A 19,287-nucleotide genomic window follows, 5' to 3' on the forward strand; every position below is an offset into this window, starting at 1 on the left:
TTCTTAACTTGAAACTGTTCTTAACTTGAAGCACCACTTAAGCTAATGGGGCCTCCTGCTGCCGCACCGCTGGAGCACGATTTCTGTTCTCATCCTGAAGCAAAGTTCTTAACCTGAAGCACTATTTCTGGGTTAGCGGAGTCTGTAATCTGAAGCGTATATAACCCGAGGTACCACTGTATATACATAAGAATAAAAAGCCACAACCAACCACAATGCATATGAGTTTTGAATGCCAACACCTAGAGAATGCAAATCTATAGCATAGTGTTGCACACCACTCCAATCTTCAAGCAGTCTGAGATTCCAGGGGTCCCACAGCCTTGGATCCCAGCCGAAATCAAACGCTGCTTTGACACTCTTTCCAGCTTGCTGCTTTTTCTTCCAGTTTCTGGCTCACATCACTCAGCTCTCTACTCTGGCCTTTTGTCCTTCCATTTGCCATCTCACACAGATCCACTTCCTTGGTTCCCTTAATGGCCCATCGCCCAGGCGACCACCTCAACAGGAAGCTAGCCTGCCTTAAAATATAACACTTGCTGGATCCAGCGATTAGGAGGGTCTTTGCATACAGCCTACTTTCCCCCACACCAAGCGCATAACAATATATTCCTTGAAACTATAACACATGACAAAACCTTCCATTTTCCAAGGGCCAAATGGGAAAATAAGAATCACAAATTTAATGGAGTTGCTATGAAGATGAGTACTAGGAGGCTTGTAAAATGTGAAGGCCACAATCCAGACATGCCTGATTCCTGCTGATTTTTTTTAACCCCCCCCAAAAAAAATTATTACAAATCAAAACAAATTACTTTAATTTAATACAATTTCTTAAAATCAGGTTTCCTGCTCCTGTTGCACACATATGTCAATCATGTTTGGGAAAGATAGAAATTTTGTTCCTTAGCACTTAGGATTGTTTCACAGGTACACAATTTCTTATCACCACTTGATGATCCCACTGAAAAGTATTATATGGAAGTATTATTTGTGCTACTGTCCAGGGCATGGCCTGAAGCGAAGACAAATGATGTAATAACCTTATGGAAGCTAAGCAGATCTGGGTCTATTAAGTGCAATGCCCAGATGGCTGAAAGGCTGGATATAAACGTAATGAATAAATGTGTGGTGATGACTCGTTCACACGTGGAGGTCATTCCTTGAAATTGCACTCAGTGTGTAACAAACTTTGATGTGTGAATGAGCCTTTAGACTAGGCCATTTCTGTCACTTTATTGCAGAATGGAAATCACTCTGATAGCAGCTGCCTAAAATGGCACTGGCTACTGTTGCTCAGGCTCTGGGGACAGCACTTCCAAACTATTACTCACAGCATGATGACCATTTCAGCAGGTCACAGCAGATATTTTCCTGCTAGATTCTCACTTCCTACCCCTGCATCTTCTATACTAGTTTCCATCTTTAAAACTTTACTGTTTGCAAACTTTTGGAGCTTCCCTTCCCCCCAACCCCTTTCCTTTTTCTTTGCTGGGCAATAAATAGCAACCCAACAAATGCATACAAATAGCTTTCCATTAGAATTTTAATGTACTCTTGGAATGAAAGAAAAGCTTAATATAAATCTTTTTTTTAAAAAAATAAATAAAAAATAACCAGAACATAAATTCAGACTGGGACATTGCCACCTAGGCTGAGCTGGAGAGTTCACTGTCTGCTGTCCCCCTCGTAAATTAACTGAGGTCTCTTGCTGCTGTAAATGAATAGCGCATCTTGGAAAAGATCATATCTGTCAAGATTGCAGATTGGTTTTCTCTCAGAGTTTGCAAAAAGTCACAGCTTTACAATGCCTTCATTATGTCGATGAGAATGGCTTCCCAACTGGAAAGAAATGTGTGTTTTATTCCGTTAGGCCTAAGATTTACAGAAAAAGCAATTTTCCTTCACAGTCAAGATACAACTCCCACCCCCACGAAAAATGTCATTTCACGTCTTTCATTCAGTCACCTTTTTACTGACAAATGTATATTCTTTCAGCTTCATGTGTACTCAAGAATTGTGACATTTAATGGCCAAGTAAGGTTAATCACAGGTGAGTGCATATACCTGATGGATATTGCAGCCAAGGCTGTATTCTCTGCCTTAAGAGAAATTGAATGATCTGAGCATATGATCTGGTGTCTCTCACACTTCTGTAAATGTGGGTAGCTAATATTTCAATTCCATCTGGAGAGCTAGGAAATCCACCTCAAAATGTTACAATACGCTAGGACTGTGACCTAAAAGAAAAAAAGGAGGGTAAAGAGATATATATGTATATATTGTGCCCGCAAGTAGGGCTAGACGCTTCTCTCTTTCTGACTTTGCATGACTGCAGTGCACTTAAAGACAAGTGTAGAACTGTTTCTGGCTCAGCTTTTAATTTACTAGTTTCTGTCACAATCCTGGACATTATGTGCACTGACCTTGTACTTGGCTACATGAATGCAAATAGGCAGTTTTCTCAGGGCAAAGTGCCCTATTAGCATTCATTAATGCTAATGCTAATGTTACTCCTCGGTGCAGCATAAAACTCTTAATGCCAAGTTATTTGCTGAGGAGCAATATAAAAATTGCTACTCCACAGCGAGCCTAAGCCACCTGCTGCTCCAAATCAGCAAGAAGATAATGAAGTGTGTGTCTGCTTGCTTTCGTTACGTAAGTGACTATTTCAAAATGAACAGCAGTTCTAAGGCTGTCTTAAGGGTTTTTTTTTCGAGGTCTGAGACAAATGTGTTAATGAGGTCCCTGCCACCCTTTGTGCAGGCCAGTTTTGTTTGAACTTGCCACAGAGTTTTCACACAAAATGGTTGGTTTCATTTTTCACATACTTCCCTTCTCTTTCTTTCATTAGAAAGCTCCAAAACAACTGCCATTTTAAAACAAACCTGTTGTTCTGTTTCACCGTATCTTTTTACCCAAGCATATTTGCATCCCAGAGAAATGTCCCTTCCCTTGTACAATCATATTGCTGCAATCCAACCTGAAACCTTATGGTGCAGGGCAGTAGGAAATCTCTTAAATAAATTAAATCAAAGCTAGGAAAGCTATAAGTCATCAGTTATTCTAACCCCTTGCTTCCATTCTTAATGTGTGGACTAGGTTAGCATAGCAATATAGCAAAATAAAAGGTACAGGTTTCACTACTAATATAGCTCTCTAGCTCAGCTTACTCTAACAGGTTTACTTTCTGTGTGACTACACTCATCTGTAAAATCCAGAGGTGAAGGAGTAGGAATTAAATCTATGTCTCATTGGTGCTGGTAGATATTATATATCTCAGTCCTCCTCTAAGGAGCTCAGATTGTTCTACATGGGGGTGAGGACTCTTTTTCTGCCCAAAGGCCACATCCCTTCATGAGCACCCTTGAGGACCCAGGTGCAGGGCTTATCAGGGGCAAGGGATGTGAAAGCAGCACTAAAGACATTGCACAACAACTTGGGATCAAAATGGCCACAACTTTATTGATTATAGATGCCAGTAGGCTTTGGCACAGGCATTGGGTATGGATCCTGAACCAACTAACCTGATTGCTGGTTGATTACTCCACCAGGCTTGATCCAGAGATAAAGGATTTCCCCCACGACGCAGGATCAAATAGGCCAAACCCACCAGAACACCATTTGGGGAGTTATATGGCCCATTAGCCCTCATCTAGGCCTTCAGACAAAACTCCGCCTCCCCGGACCCTTTTACCCAGGTACCCTTGCTCCAGTTTAAACTAAGAACCCAACCCAATTCCTTTTTCTGCCATCTGAGTCAGCATCTCCTCGCCGTCTTGCCACCAAACCACTCACATCTACAAGCAATCACACAAGCCCCTGTAGCTATCCCATAGCCAGGCCTCATTGCCCCGAAATGATATATGCATGCCACCAGGCCTGAAAAGCTTTGCATCGCTGAAACAGATGCCAGGGTGCTGAATCACATGGCCTCCCAATTGTTCCACTGTGCTGCACATTGCCCTGTTCACCTTCTTTCAGAAGTTCCAACTTCAGATCCTACTCTCAGCAGAAGGCTGATGTTCCTACACACACACACAATAACGCACGCACAAATCTATCCCCCTGTCCAAGAAAGCAAGAGGCATATCACAGTTCGAAGAAACATGTCAGCCTGGCAAAATCATCCAAGCAGAGCTCAGAGCAGGACAATGGAGAGGTGCAGCCTGGAGAGAATCTAAAGAGAGAGTGCATTTACCCCTGGCTTTCAGAGTCTCCACTGCGCTAAATCACTGCACCTGTTCTCGCCTCAACACACATTAGGCTGTATGTCTGCACATTTAGCTAAAACTCACATCCAATCCATATTTTCATGTAAATCAACTCTATTGATAACTTGAGCAGCAAGCAGCTTCTAAATGCAGGTAATCAAATGGTTAGTTTTAAAAAGGCTTAAATAGATGGTTGAATCTAGCTGAGATGAAAGAGGTGGCAAAAAGTCAATGCAAGGCCAGGCCCTCCAGGTTGCCACTCAGAGTGGCAGAGAAACAATGCCAGTGAGAGGTCTCCAAGATCTGGTCTAAATAGGATTAGATATTCTACATAGGTATAACCAATCAATGCACGATAATAGATGAACAGGCTTGAACAGTTGCTAACAGTTCCCTAAAGGGAACATTTAAAATGTTCAAAATACAGAGAAGGGGGGAGGCATCTAAGAAATAACATAATGCTCAATTGGTGCAGAACACCACCATGCTGGCTCTTTTGTGGAACTAAAAGAGCACCAGAGCTTTTGAAAGGGCGCTTTTGTTCCCATATTTTATTCTGAAAGAATTTGCAGCAATTGCCAAAAGAAGGATACTTTAATGGCTGCTTACCTACAAGTCTGCTTTCTTCACAATGCAGCTGATAATGCAGGCCTCTCCCTGCAGACTTTCTGCAAGTGATGGTTCCTGGTACATTGCTAAAGTTATTTCCATTCACTTTAACAGCTTACTCAAAGAGGAGTGGGGGCAGCAGAAAGGTTTTTTTTATAAAAAAAAAAAAATCTGCATACAAAGAAAGGTTTTATCTATTGCATTCTAACTTTAGAATAGTTTTTCCCCATTCCAAATGTTAGGTTTTATAGAAGGTCTCTCATTTGAAGGGGAACAAGCTCAGTTTTAGGTACAGCATATGCCCACTTTGCAATTTCTTACTCCTTAATGTTAACATGCCATCAGCAGAACAGATGGTGACCATTCAACAATAATAGCGGTTCTCTGACAACTATATTAGAGGGATCAGGCCGCCATAAGGTGCACCTTGTAACAATAGTTTTTACCCTTTCCTTATTTTGCAGTTGTAACTGTTTTATTTAGTTTATAATTGTATATTTTATTGCTGTAATCTGCCCTGGGACCTTATGGTCAGTGGGACTGTATGGTCAACTCCCATTGTTCTAGGTGCATTTTGCGACAGGAAATTTCATTAGCGTGAGCAGTTTCTAAGCACTGGGCGCCTGAGATTTCAGATTAAAACTGCAGAGTAGAAGGAAAGGAGGACCCTTTTCTGCCTCCCCACTTCCAGCCACTCTCTGAAGACAGGAGAAGAGGCCCTCTTAAGAATATTAGGGGGCTGGGCATAGGAAGGACTAGACCATGGGAAAAATGAACATAATATTTGGGCTACAGTTCATTCATTTTCAGCTTTGTATTCTTGTTATAAAAAAGCATGCCTAGACATTCTCTTGTTGCTCCCATAACCTAGGTTTAAGGTGCCATTTAGCTCCTAGCTTTCATATCTCAGTTTCTAACACTGCTTATGGTAAAGGGCAGATAATAAATTGATGGGCCAAATTCCTGCTGGCCCACAATTCCAGCATATCAAAATGGCAGTTCTCAGTCTGCAGCTGCTGCTCCTCTGCAGAATCCAAGAGGAAGGGCACTTTGAACAGTCATGGCTTCTCCCAAAGAATCCTTTGAACTGTAGTTAGTTAAAGGTGCTGGAAGTTGTTAGGAGACCTCTATCCCAGTCTCAGAGCTAAAATTTCCAGAGTTCCCAGTGAAGAGGGGTTGATTGTTAAAGCACTCTGGCAAAGGTTGCTTTGTGAGGGGAAAAACGGTCTCCTAACAACTCTCAGCACCCTTAATAAACCACAGGATTCTTTGTAGGAAGCCATGATTGTTAAAAGTGCTATAATATTCCCTTAAATGTATAGTACAGAAGAGGCCTAGGACTTAGTATGTGGTGATAAGTGTCCCTGCTCTGTGTGCTGCCTTCTCAGTAAAAACACCACACACAAACACATAAAAATAAAAAAGATACATAGCTAAATTCTATGTCGTAAGTGGTTTTTTACAGTTTGGCCCTGTAACAACACTATGTGAGGCATATTTAAAAAGCCACATACCAATATTGTGGGCTGCCCTCTGAGAGGAAGTGTCTCTGTTCTAGCTAGCACAGCCAGTGTTTTCAAGATGGATTCACAACACATACACCACTTCCCAAATTACAATTGCATCTTTTTTATATAACAAATATCGCAACACAATTGTTTCTCATTAAATTGCAACAGTCCCCAACTGGGCTTTACCTCTTCAGGCTCAATTCACATATTAACCATATTCAAATACTAACATTCTCGTCTTAGGAATCAATTTGGTGGTTGTCTTCAGATATAATCATCTTAGGTCAAACCTGAAGCAGCAAAATGGCCTTAGCTCACTCTAGCATTCTGCTCTCTGAGGAGAAATCTTTTGGCTCCGGCTAAAATAATATTATTGCTATTGGTTTTTATTGATTTATTGGTTTGTTTGTTGCTTGTATAGGATATCTTGTTTTTTAATGTTCGATGTTTTGTTGTTTTATATGTTGTAAGCCGCCCAGAGTGGCTGGGGAAACTCAGCCAGATGGGCGGGATATAAATTTATTATTATTATTATTATTATTATTATTATTAGTTGTTGTTGTTGTTGTTGTTGTTGTTGTTGTTCTAAAATAGCCGGAATCTTGAGGAAAGGAAGGGCCTGCTCTTTGAATTGTGCCTTTTCTTCTTTGTACGACAGCTCCATTTAAGTGTATGAGTTCAGAATGACAAATTGCTATAAATTCTGGTATTTTGGTAGGGGGCTACACAGGGGGCAGGGATCTAAAGCCCAGGTTTCATCCTCCATCCTATTTAATTAACTGATTATATAATGGATATTAGCACTGTGTGTCTATAATAATTTGGGATGTGTGTGTGGAAATATTATGCCGCCTGACTCAAACATTATTATTAAGTCAGGACTGACAAGTGTTGATACCTTTTCCTGGCCCGGTTTTTAGCACCTTTAATGGCTGCATGACAATATCTCCCTTCATATCTTGTGCACTTGGAGGACAGTCATGTGTAGAACAAGAAATGGGGTCAGGCCTGCTCCTTGTTCTGCACATCTGCCCTTGATGTGGGTAACTCGTGAAGGCGACTGTATGATGAATAAAGTAGCCATGTCTGCATCACCAAAAAAGGCAGGTGCAATATACTGCTAATTTGCACAAATTTTTCATGTTGTGTATATGTGTGCATATATTAGGAATAATTGCTGTAATTTTAATAGAAATGCACCTCACTATAGCGGGGAAGTCTGTAATAAGGTAAAACCCAGTCTTCTTGAGTTCTTACAACTTATAGGATCCTGAAGAACGGTATAGCTGGATAAGGGTACTCCTGTTTGGGAGTGAGGATGAACTACAATGTTGTATGGCAAGTCTCCTGTGTTTCTTTCTGTTACACGATGGTTAAAAGTAGGGTGGTATGTAAATTCAACAAATAATAATAATAAGTCATAAATAGAAGTACATGAATTGTGTGGGGAAAACAGAGCAAAATTACAGTTGGAAAACAATCCACCATCTGTTGTGAATGGTGACGTACTACAGGCTGGTACAATACTAATATAAGAAAGGCTGCTGTAAGATGTGTTACCACTGGTCACTGTACATTATGGCTTTGGACAGCTTTTAGAGCTGCTGCTGGTATATGCTGTAATATTTTTTGTTTCAGAAATATATATACAGCGGTACCTCGGGTTAAGAACTTAATTCGTGCTGGAGGTCCGTTCTTAACCTGAAACTGTTCTTAACCTGAGGTACCACTTTAGCTAATGGGGCCACTCGCTGCCGCCGCGCAATTTCTGTTCTCATCCTGAAGCAAAGTTCTTAACCCGAGGTACTACTTCTAGGTTAGCGGAGCCTGTAACCTGAAGCGTCTGTAACCTGAAGCATCTGTAACCTGAAGCATCTGTAACCTGAAGCATCTGTAACCCGAGGTACCACTGTAAATGTTTTTTAAACATTTAAACACAAATATGTTGTGTTGCACTCTGATCATGCTAACATTATATACATAAAAACTAAGAATTATTATCACCATTGTGCATTAATGGCTCTGTTGATTCCTGTTTACACCATCCGTCTCCAAGAAACAATGGTGTACAGCAGTTGTCTGATTGAACTGTGATTCCAAGGCTATTGCCAAATATGAATAGAAAATGCTCTAAAACAGTGTGAACAGTACGTTGGAGATAACCATTTTATTAAGACTACTGGTTGTTATTTTAATTGCTTACAAAACACTAACAAGCGCCGATAAGATTCAGCCCCAGCTGTGATGCTTTGCAGCTGCACATCATGATGCGGCATTTTCCCACCATGACTCTGCAGCACCATGTCATGAAAGTAATTACAATACAATTTATTTATTTTATTGCAAGCACTAACATTATTCCCAGTACAATATTTAACAGTTTGAACAGTGCCTGCTTAAAAATAAAAAATAAAAAAAATGATCATGAGTCCAGAGCTCGAGCATCAAATAATCATGATAGTGTGTGTGGTGGTGGGGGGTTCTATTTTATTCAGGAAGGTTTTTGCGCTGCTGAGTTTGAGTCAGGTTTTATTGACTTTGGTTGGATTTATATTTATGCTGCTTTAGTGTTTTATGACTGCTGTTTTAATTTGTTTTATATGTGGGGTTTTTTTTATTCTATTTGTAAGCCACTGTGAGAACCCTCTGGATTAGTCAGCAGGATATTAACTAGTAGAAATAAAAAAATGTAAATAATGTTATACTTGCAGTATGTTTAGCACAGCAGCCAAGCAGCTAGCGAATTTTTCTAAAAGCTGAGAATTAGCAATGACTCCCACAAGTATATCATCTGCAGTCAACTCTCTGTAGATCCATTCCAATCCAGGTCCATGCCTGGGCATGGGAATGAGCCAGTCTTGGTCACCCCAATGGATGACATTTGCAGAGAGTGGGCAGGGGGAGTGTGACCTTACCACTGCTTCCTGATAGTTCATTGCCTTTTGATACCATTGACCATGGTGTCCTCCTGGATCTGATCCAGAAAATGGGAATTGAGGGCAATCTGTTACAGTGGTTCCAATCCTACCATCAGGACAAAGTCCTGAGAGGATCATTGGGAGAATGCTTTTCAGCCGCTTAGCAACTATGTTATGGGATGCCACAAGACAAGCTGTGGCTGTGGCACAGCTACACACACACATCACCTTTTGGGTGGCACAGTATTGCCTGCCTTACTTGAGTCTGGCTACAGCACCCATTACCACAAATGTAAAATTCTGAAATTTTAGAATTTGTGGGGGGAGATATTATGATAGAACAAAATGTGTTCATTTCTAAATCTGCATAGAAACAACCCCACAGTTTCTAGTCTGTAGTGATTTCATGCTTTTAAAAAATTCCGAAGACAGAACAAGTAATCAAATTCCATAGTTCAACATGAACCCCTTGATCCTTTCAATATAAAACAAGTGTAAAATATTGACGAGTATATGATGCTTTAAAGGAGAAGAAAGAAGAAAAATAGAGTAGAATGGAGTACGTGACAAGTCTTTTGGAGTGGTTTTTAAATCTATGAACAACCCACAATATTTCAGTATAGTTTAAACAATGGCTTAATTTGTGTTGTGCTCCTAGGCACCATCTTGCCCTGGTAGATTTAATATTTTCAAATAATATCTAAGTGCCAGCAGATCCCTAAAGACAGCTTCATATAGTAGCAAATGGATACTAGGTTATATCACTGGTCTGTTTGTGGGCCTCAGTGCAATGAACACTCCAAACTGTTGGCTTCATAGTCATCCCCAAAGGACATTTAGATAGCAAGAGTTTTGCTATTGCAGCAACAGACGAGGAATTTGTCACCTGAAAACAAAAGCTGTAACAATGAATGCTTCTGTTATGTGCTACAGTTGTTAGCAATCAACAGCAAGAGGAGGGGCAGGAGACAGAAAAAAACTGGACAGGGAGCACATATGGGAAAACAAATCTTAGAAATCTTGTCTGAGCAGCTATAAACTGAAATATTGTTCAGTAGGAAGTGAGGCTTTAAACATTAAAATGTGCTGGCAGAAGGTTAGAAAGCAAGTATTCTGGCTGGCTATAGCAATTCAGTAACTAAGGAATGAACAACCCCACATGAACAGTAGCTTCACTTGTTAACACAAAGGCTTAATTCTTTTACCCATTAAAATATTTTGCTGAGTTCTTTTGCAGCAGGTTTTGTCTTCTCTTGCTGGTAGGTAATGAGCTCACCTGCATCATCTCTGATGGCTTTGAGTATTTCATCTGATCTAGATGGTTTTGGTCCTTAGAGGATTCAAACAATTCCTAAAATGTTGTATTTTTTAACCTTCCCTAGAACCCGTGGCTTCAAAAGTAACAATAAAAAGAGCACAGGTCTAGTCTTAGCAGACGGGGTGGTAAGTCCTAAAAGACTTTTGTGGGGAACTTTAACAAAATATTGCACAATGTTCACTGTTTCAGTCAGCAAGTCGTTCACCACTAGTCCATTATATTCAGCATTGCGTGGTCACTGAACATGCTCAAGCCTTTTAAGGCAGTTTGCTTGCCCCTCCCCCCCAAAAATATGGAACACTGTGGTTCCCAGTTTGGGAGAATAGGAATTCCTATCTATGAATATTTCAACATCCTTATTGAACAGTAGGACTACCATTCCCTTTATCTTCCTTTTGTATTGAACATACCTAGAAAAGTCCTTTTTGTTGCTCACTGGCCTCATTTGCTACAGCATTTCACTCTCTTGAATGTCTGTGCCAGTGTGCACATTTTTGACATGAAATGCTACCTCCACATTTCTTTCTTTTGCATCTGTTATTTTAGAACAAGTTAGAGCCTTCAGTTCCTAAATTCTAATTATTGAAGTCATCTCACCAAGTCTGTTATGCCTGTCAAGTTGAATGTATCTTCCAATACTAGAAGTTCATTATCTGTACTCCACATTGGGATACATTTAAATCCTTAGATACTCTTTTCTACTGACTCTCCTGTTACTTTAGTATAAGGTTTCCAGGTACCCCCATAGGTCTCCCAGTTTCCTCTATAGCAAATTCCTATTTTTGGTGCTTGCATTACCTTACAGGTAATTTATCCTTACCCCTTTAAAGACCTTTTGATCAAGCACCCCATTTTTTGCCAAACACATTTTCTCCAGCCCTCAGGAAGTAGCCTATAAAGAAAGCTTACACCTTGGGTCCCAGAAACTGAACATCTCAGATCAATATTCATCTGTGTAGCCAGTAATTCACTTTAAGAAGTATACTTTTTTGTACTCCTCTCCTCTTTATGAGAAGAATTAATGTGCTCTTTAGGTAAGAAGGGTGGGATATAAATTTAAAATAGTCAAACATAAAATGTAGTTCTGCCTGGCAAGTAGGGCTGATGAGTGTTCAGTCTTGGGCAACCTGTCTCTCATACCCTGAATCCATGCACTGAGGAGACAATGTACTTCACGAGTTTAACAGACCTGGTCAGCACACAGCCATCTCTTGGTAGGGGATCCCCAATCACCACCACCCTTCACCTTTTTTCTACAGACAGTAGTTGAACTGCCTTAGTCTTTGAAGGGTTGAAAGGCTTCCTTCCTACCTAGCACAACCTGCTGCAGCTGTCCTCTATCAGGATCCTCAGTCACACTCATTAGAAAGATACTAAAAGGTTTTTCTTAGTTCCTATAGATCAGAATGCCTTTGACATCCTGTCTTCCATGCAGTTTTATCTTCCCCATTGCCATTCTCATCATCTTACCTGACAGTCTCTCCCCGCTTTTCCTTGCTGAGCTGCCCTCTTGTCCTCTCCAAGAACTCATCTTCTCTAATGAGGCAAGGTGTGGAAACACAGTCCTTACTTCCTCTTTCAACAGAGCAATCAGCTCACACTTGCTGCAGGTGTAGTCTTGCAACTCCACTGGGTCTCTGCTGTCCACTTTCTTGGCTCTTGTTTACATCTTAAGACTCTTTGCCTGCTGATGAACTGGCTTTTGCTTCTTCCTTAACTTCTTTGTTTAAAATTTGCTTGGATGTCTGCAATATTTTTGCCTGCTGTTGCAGAGAGTGCAGGGTCTCAATAACCCAAACCTCTGATCAGCTCACAGCAATCTTGTGTCTTCATCAGGGACTCCTGGGAGAGTATGCAGACAAGCAGCATACTACATCAGACCATGAGAGAGAACAATAACCTACCGCAGAGAGTTGTTGAATGACTCTGAGAAAGCTATTCTTGATGCTCATTTGATTCACCATACACCCTGTAGTAACCCCTAAACTCCAAAGGCTTAAAATATGGTGCATATATTGTGTATCTATTTATTATCCCTCTTCTGAAATGCTCAGAACTTGTCATATTCCTTCAGACAATTTTGCCTACTAGATCAAGGGCTGACGACCTTTTTGCAGTGTTGTAGCATGCGTTACCAGTGCCTGGGGCCATGCAAGCGGTGGGTGGGAGGGAGCAAAACATACAGAGTACGCATGCACGTTTCAATTGCCTTACAGTGTCCACATCACCCAGGAGATTGCAGCCGCAGACATATGAAAAGAAGAGTCATGCCATTGTCTGGAGAGGTCACTACCTGGTTCACATGAAGAAGCCATTTTCAACAGAACCGAGAAACAGAAGCGCACAGCTATATTGAGGCAGCACTGGATGTTGAAATTTTGCACTCCTAATTTTGTGCCTGGGGCAACCGTTCCTGTGGACCTCACCACGCTACACCACTGCCTTTTTGGACCCAAGGGCACATTTGCAATCAGGAGGAACTGTTGTGGACCCCACTTACACCAGAATCAATTGTTAGTCACTATGGAATGTTCTGTCAAGCCTAATTTCAGCAGAAGGGCCCTTTTGGCACCAGGGCAGGCCACTTAGGGCTACATGTGTGTCTCTGGGCACAAGAGTGGTGAACTCAAAACTAGGCCATATTAATATTGCCTCACATCTCATGCTTTCTCCCCTGGCAGTTACCTGTGGAAAAGAATAGCCTTTGAATAAAGTTGCTAAAGGAGGTTACTGCTTAGTACTTTTAAAGTCTAAAATACATTTTTAATTTACTACCCTTTGAACACTAGGTGTATTTTCTTCTGTATTTATTTATTAAATTTATACCTGACCCTTCCTCCCAAAAGAGCCCAGGGCAAAACTGGTATCCATATTCTGCATTACACGCAGAGAGCATTTGTTTAAAGTCATCTTTGTAACTCACTGTAGCTGCTTGGCAAATGTTCCTTGTGCAAAATCCCCTCCTCCCCCGGCTCCATTCATTTATCAAGTATAGATGTATGTTTTTCTCACATAAAGGAAAGGCTATTTTATAACTATTATGCAGATGCTTTTTAAGGCTAGCCCATTAATCTTAATTTACGGATTTAAACAGCTGTTTAATTTATTTAAAAATGTTCCACTTTGGCTGCAATCCTAAATTTGCTTCTCATGAGTTAATCCCACAGAAATCAATATGAGCGCAGTCATTATGGCCCCAACCCAAGATGGCTAAGCCCATTGAGCACAATGGGCTTAGACCTATTTATCTCTGTGTTGGATTGCGGCCTTTGCCTTTAACTACTTAATTATAACGGTCCAAGTCTCGGGAGAGGGGGTAATGAACTCTTTTGTAGCCCCTTCTTTGCCAGAGGGAAGTATAAACACACATTCTTCACTGATTTATTTCAATACTTAAACTAGAAATAAAGAGTAAGGAGCTTTCTACTGGTTGGCCGTAGTACAGATGGAGATGTGGACATATCAGACCTACAACTGCAGTTATTATTAGTATTGTTATGTGACAGTGACATCTGGTCCTTGGTGTGGATGTGTACACAGGTCTAATTGTGTCCAAAATAATCGACATTAAAACTAAGGGCTCATCCACATTTCCTTTTCTGCTGTGTTTCTAGGCGGTTTAAAACTCATTGTCTGAGCGCTTCCACCCTCCTGGTACTTACCCTGCGAAGACCTGCTCTCTACCACTCAACTGGAGCAAACGGAAATCCCCAGAAAACCCAAATCACTGTTTGTTCTGATTCAGGGTTAAAGGGCAGGTTTTCCTAGAGAAAGCGGCAGGGCAAAAAACCCACAACCCACTAGGACACAGAGCTTGAAAGTGCAGAGCTGTGTCTAGAAAATGCAGGGCAAAAGGTAAGCGGAGGTGAGCCTTAAGCTTCTGGGCAGTGGGCAAAAAGGCTGCGTGAAATAGCTATGGATGGACACTATAAATCACTGTGTAGCAGAGCCAGAAGTTACAGCTATAAAGAATGAAGTTGGCAATATAACTGAGAGAGAAAAAGCTGCTCAGACCTGCTGATGCTCTTAACAGCAGCTACGTATATAGAAATCAGCAGGCTGCAGATCACACTGTGTTGCAGGGGTGAATTGAAAAGAAGACAATTTTAGCAGACGTGTGGTAACCTCTGCCCCCATGTCTGGAATTTCTGTGAATTTCAATAGCTACTCTTTTCTATGTAATTCATCTTAACAACAATTAAATCAGTGGGATTGTTGTGCAATTTATTTCTGAGTTTCTTCATATATATATATTTTATAAACCAAAATTGTCCTCAGCATGCTTCTCCTTTCTCTTCTTCGGTAGCTTTTGAAGATTCAAACTTCATTCTGTATGTTAACAGTGCTCCTTCTAGTCCAAGCCTCCTTTCCAGAGACTAGGCTGCAATCGACACACATCCAGTGTCACATTTGTGAATGTTTTATTTGCAGCTGTGTAGCTGAGCCCTAGGAAGATCAGTCCCGCTTTGCTGAACACCGCTGCTGGCTCCTATTCAGATAAAGGCATCAAAGCTTCCAAGCTTCTTCTTCTTCGCCGCCTGTCTGTCTCCTACACTGCGGCGATCAGGAGTTTGCCCCCTAAATTAAAACAGACAACCCATACAGGTAGACATGTTTTTGCAATGCTTACTACTCTGATCTCAACATGTGCAGCCAAGATGCCTGTAGTCCTGGATGGAACAGCCAGAGAATGAAGAAAAAGAAGGTGTCAGCCCGACATGTATACAAGAATACATCTTAGATGAAGCTCATTTCTCTGGAGACAGCAACAGTAACTCAGAGAGGGCTGCAGGAACACTCCTGCTGTTCCTTTCAGAAGTAGGAAAGGAAAATAACATCTCCAAAACGATCTCGCCTTAAGTAACTGAATTATGTTATATGTCAGTGGATCTGAGGATATGATACAGTGCAAAGAACCTAGTGTTCATACAAGAGGATGAGGCCCTTGCACCAGCACTGGAACTCAAGTTCTGGTACATGCATGAGATGTGATGTAGTTTTGCAACTCTCGGCTGATTTCCTACTCCCCCTCTTTTTCTTCTTCTGTCCCCATGCCCTCTTTTAATTATATCACCAACGATAGAACAAGGACTTGAGAAAGGATAACTAAGACAGCAAAGGAAGTTATTTGGAGGTAAAGTAAAGGTAAAGGTACCCCTGACCATTAGGTCCAGTCGTGACCGACTCTGGGGTTGTGGCGCTCATCTTGCTCTATGGGCTGAGGGAGCTGACGTTTGTCCGCAGACAGCTTCCGGGTCATGTGGCCAGCATGACTAAGCCGCTTCTGGTGAACCAGAGCAGCGCATGGAAACGGTGTTTACCTTCCCGCCAGAGCGGTACCTATTTATCTACTTGCACTTTGATGTGCTTTCGAACTGCTAGGTGGGCAGGAGCAGGGACTGAGCAACAGGAGCTCACCCCGTCGCCGGGATGCGAACCGCCGACCTTCTGATCAGCAAGTCCTAGGGTCTGTGGTTTAACCCACAGTGCCACCCGCGTCCCTTTATTTGGAGATCAATTATTACCTTATAAAATTAAAGTTGATACATGGTGCAGCTTTGTCACAGATATTTTATAGAGAGAAGAAACTGGCAGAACTACCACTGGCTGCTTAGGCTGGGTTCTAAATGTGTTGGGAGCTGCCCCGTTTCAAAGCATTGGATGGGGACATGATATGTATTAGACAACCATCACAAACACGATTAAATATACCATTTGGCCTTGCTCTATCGTAAGGGATAAATGGGAATGCAAATGGGAGGGGGAATGTGTTATCAGTAGGGCATTAATATATGCATCATCCTTATGGCTGCAGCAGCAAAATGCCAAATGCATGCAATTATTTTTTATATTATATTTTATAATATTAACTGGTTTTATTTATGTCCACTTCTTGGCCTTTTCACAGCAGATATCCAAGAGCAAATTCTCCCAAGTCATGGTTCTATAACAAGATGGGTTCTAAACAAGTTTGGCATTACTAGAAATGTACCTCCCATGCCCCTTGTTCATTATAAGTATACGAGCAAATGTAGAATACAGTCACTCACCAAAGAAAAGATCTGAGAAACACTGGGTTTCTGACAGCCCAGTACAGGGTCTCTATCACCTTTGCAACTGAAGTAAAACACCTGCAGCTACAGGAACTTGATAGACAACACAGAAAGGTCCCATGAGTAAAAGGCTGCTTTATGGCAGGGTAGATTGCTCTGCACTCCTTGAGTACCGGACAAAACTCCACACATACAAATGTTCCTTTATTGCAAAGGCATATTTCTAGAACCTATCAAAAATGAAAGCTTAAAAGAAGCACCTCAGATTATCAGCCAGATGTGATTTAGGACCCCAGAAGAACAAAGCCATAAACAGTTATTGGATTTATAATAGAAAACTCTCTGTCTATGCCATACTTGCATTCTGGCATTGGCACATGGCCAATACAGTAAAAGCAGCATAAATATAATAATCTCAAAATGGAATGGCTTAAATACAGCTACCCTAAATTTTAAAAAAGGAATATGCTTTGGTTAAGCCCAAAGTCTTCCTGTGGAGCTCTCTGTGGACATTTCATAACTCTTCCAAGGAACCTGTATCAAACGTTATATGCAGGGGAACATTTCATTATTAAGTTTCTTTTTATTCCCTGGGGCCACTTGGCTAATGCAGTGTGAAAGGCACTGTGCAAAGCTCTCTGCAACGGGGACATTCCAGGGCAGCAGTGTTCAAACTGTATTCTGGAGGAATCCTCAAGTTCATTCAGAGATTGAATGAAAAGATCGGTAATGGGAGAAGCTTCCCTGAAGCTTGCTAATCACTACTGATTTTATGCTGCATTGTGCAGCTGTACGTTGATATGTAGACTCCTCTAATATGGCCAATAACCTGTGTGAACACGCTAGAAATTTGCCCCAAGTCCTCCCAAATGAACAAACGGATCCATAGCAGAGGCTTGGCAGTTCTGCAGCCATGTGAAAAGTGTTCCCTCCAGACAGAAATGCTGAAAACCAGTGCCCATCACATTACCCAAAAGAAGCCTGGATAGCACTATGAACCATTCCTACCTCTCATTCAGTAGAAGGAATAGCAGCACTGCCTTCAGGGATTCTTGAGTCTCTTGTGTACATGCACTGTTCAAGTTCTTGTTATGAACAAAAAATAAAAGTAACAATATTATTAATGGGTACTTTTAAATCCAGCAATATCCCAGCTAGAACATAGTACAACGGAGGTAAAAGCCAACCTGTATCCCTGATAAAACTTCTCCATGAAAAGCAAGCATAGGTTTCTCTGTTTATTGACTAGCTAAAATATGCTGCAAAATAACATTCCAAGGCATTAAGTGGTGACTGCATTTCTTTCCTTTGGTGGTGGTGGTCTTTTTGAAACCTTGGACTGCTGTACACATTGACTAAACAAGAAGATACTGTTAAAAAAAAATCACCAGGATTAGAAGACCGTAGTACCAGCATCCAAATGAGTCAATTCTGTTGCTTTTCATAATCTCCTCTTCAGGCATTTGGTACTGCTTAGGATAGTGGGTTTAAAAATAATAATAATTTTGAACATACATAACTGAATGACTTCCTTTAGGCTTGTAAGAGGCCTGCATTTCTACCTCCTTGTGTATGCTGCTGAATATCAACCAGCAGTGACAAAGTAGTCTATCTCTTATTTTCCTGCATGTCTCTCCTTTGAGCGTACCAATTCTACTGAGTACTTTGGGCCCTTTGTGTTACTTATTGGTCATGACAGCCAGCAACACTCCTCTCAGATTTAGTGTTATTATGCCTCAGTTATCAAGGAATTCCTTATAGAATGACTCTTGCCTGTTTGGAATATTTCCTTTTAAATGCAACCATTTCAAAGCACTGCCCTACTAACCGCAACAGGAAAATGTCTCTATACATATCTAGGCAGTACAATTCTGCTCCTTCTTTAGATATACAGTGGTACCTCGGGTTAAGTAATTAATTCGTTCCGAAGGTCCGTTCTTAAGCTGAAATTGTTCTTAACCTGAAGCACCACTTTAGCTAATGGGGCCTCCTGCTGCTGCCGCGCTGCCGGAGCACGATTTCTGTTCTCATCCTGAAGCAAAGTTCTTAACCCAAGGTTCTATTTCTGGGTTAGCGGAGTATGTAACCTGAAGCGCATGTAATCTGCAGCGTATGCAACCCAAGGTACCACTGTACTGCACTAAGAACAAGGGGTTTTGTGAAACCCAAGAACATCACCACATAGGTGAATAACCAGCCACAAAAGCATGTCAGATCGCACTGCAGAGCATCCACACTTGTGCAGTGTTAATGCAATATGTTTCATACCAGATTATCCAGAGATTTGGGGGTGGGGAAGGGAGGAGTATTAAATTGGAAAAATGTTTCAGCTGGCCTTTGGATTAGGACACTGCGTGGACAAGAAAAATATGTGCACTTCAATCCACATGAAACAGCCATGTTAATACACTACCAGAGACTTTTTGTGTGTTTTAGGGGTTTTCCTTTAAATATTCAGAAACACACACAAGAAATAAAATTAAATAAAATGCCATGTATTTTCCAAAAACAATATTCATCTGCATAAATGGTTAGGCTGACCCACAAATTAAGAAAATACTCCTAAAACAATTAAGCCAGATTTCAGATGGAAATTAGGGGAAACTAGAGCGTATTTTTCAATTGGTTGAATATTTAAAAAATATACTTAAAGGTTCACATGTA

General features: G+C 41.1%; 1 long non-coding RNA gene across 3 annotated transcripts in view; it reads right to left on the bottom strand.

The window, feature by feature from the left end:
- LOC310686249 overlaps positions 1 to 6,487 on the bottom strand; it is a 65,857-nt gene extending 59,370 nt beyond the window's left edge. For 2 of the 3 annotated variants that reach the window (XR_014515788.1, XR_014515789.1), the window contains exons 1-2: positions 4,824 to 6,331; positions 2,068 to 2,240 (exon numbers count right to left, since the gene is read on the bottom strand). This is a non-coding gene — a long non-coding RNA (uncharacterized lncRNA). The other variant, XR_014515787.1, reaches the window with a different exon arrangement.
- Positions 6,488 to 19,287: the final 12,800 nt, after the last annotated feature.

The sequence above is a fragment of the Podarcis liolepis genome (genome assembly GCF_965112155.1).
Source record: "Podarcis liolepis genome assembly, chromosome: 9".
In the NCBI taxonomy this organism is placed as follows: Eukaryota; Metazoa; Chordata; class Lepidosauria; order Squamata; family Lacertidae; genus Podarcis; species Podarcis liolepis.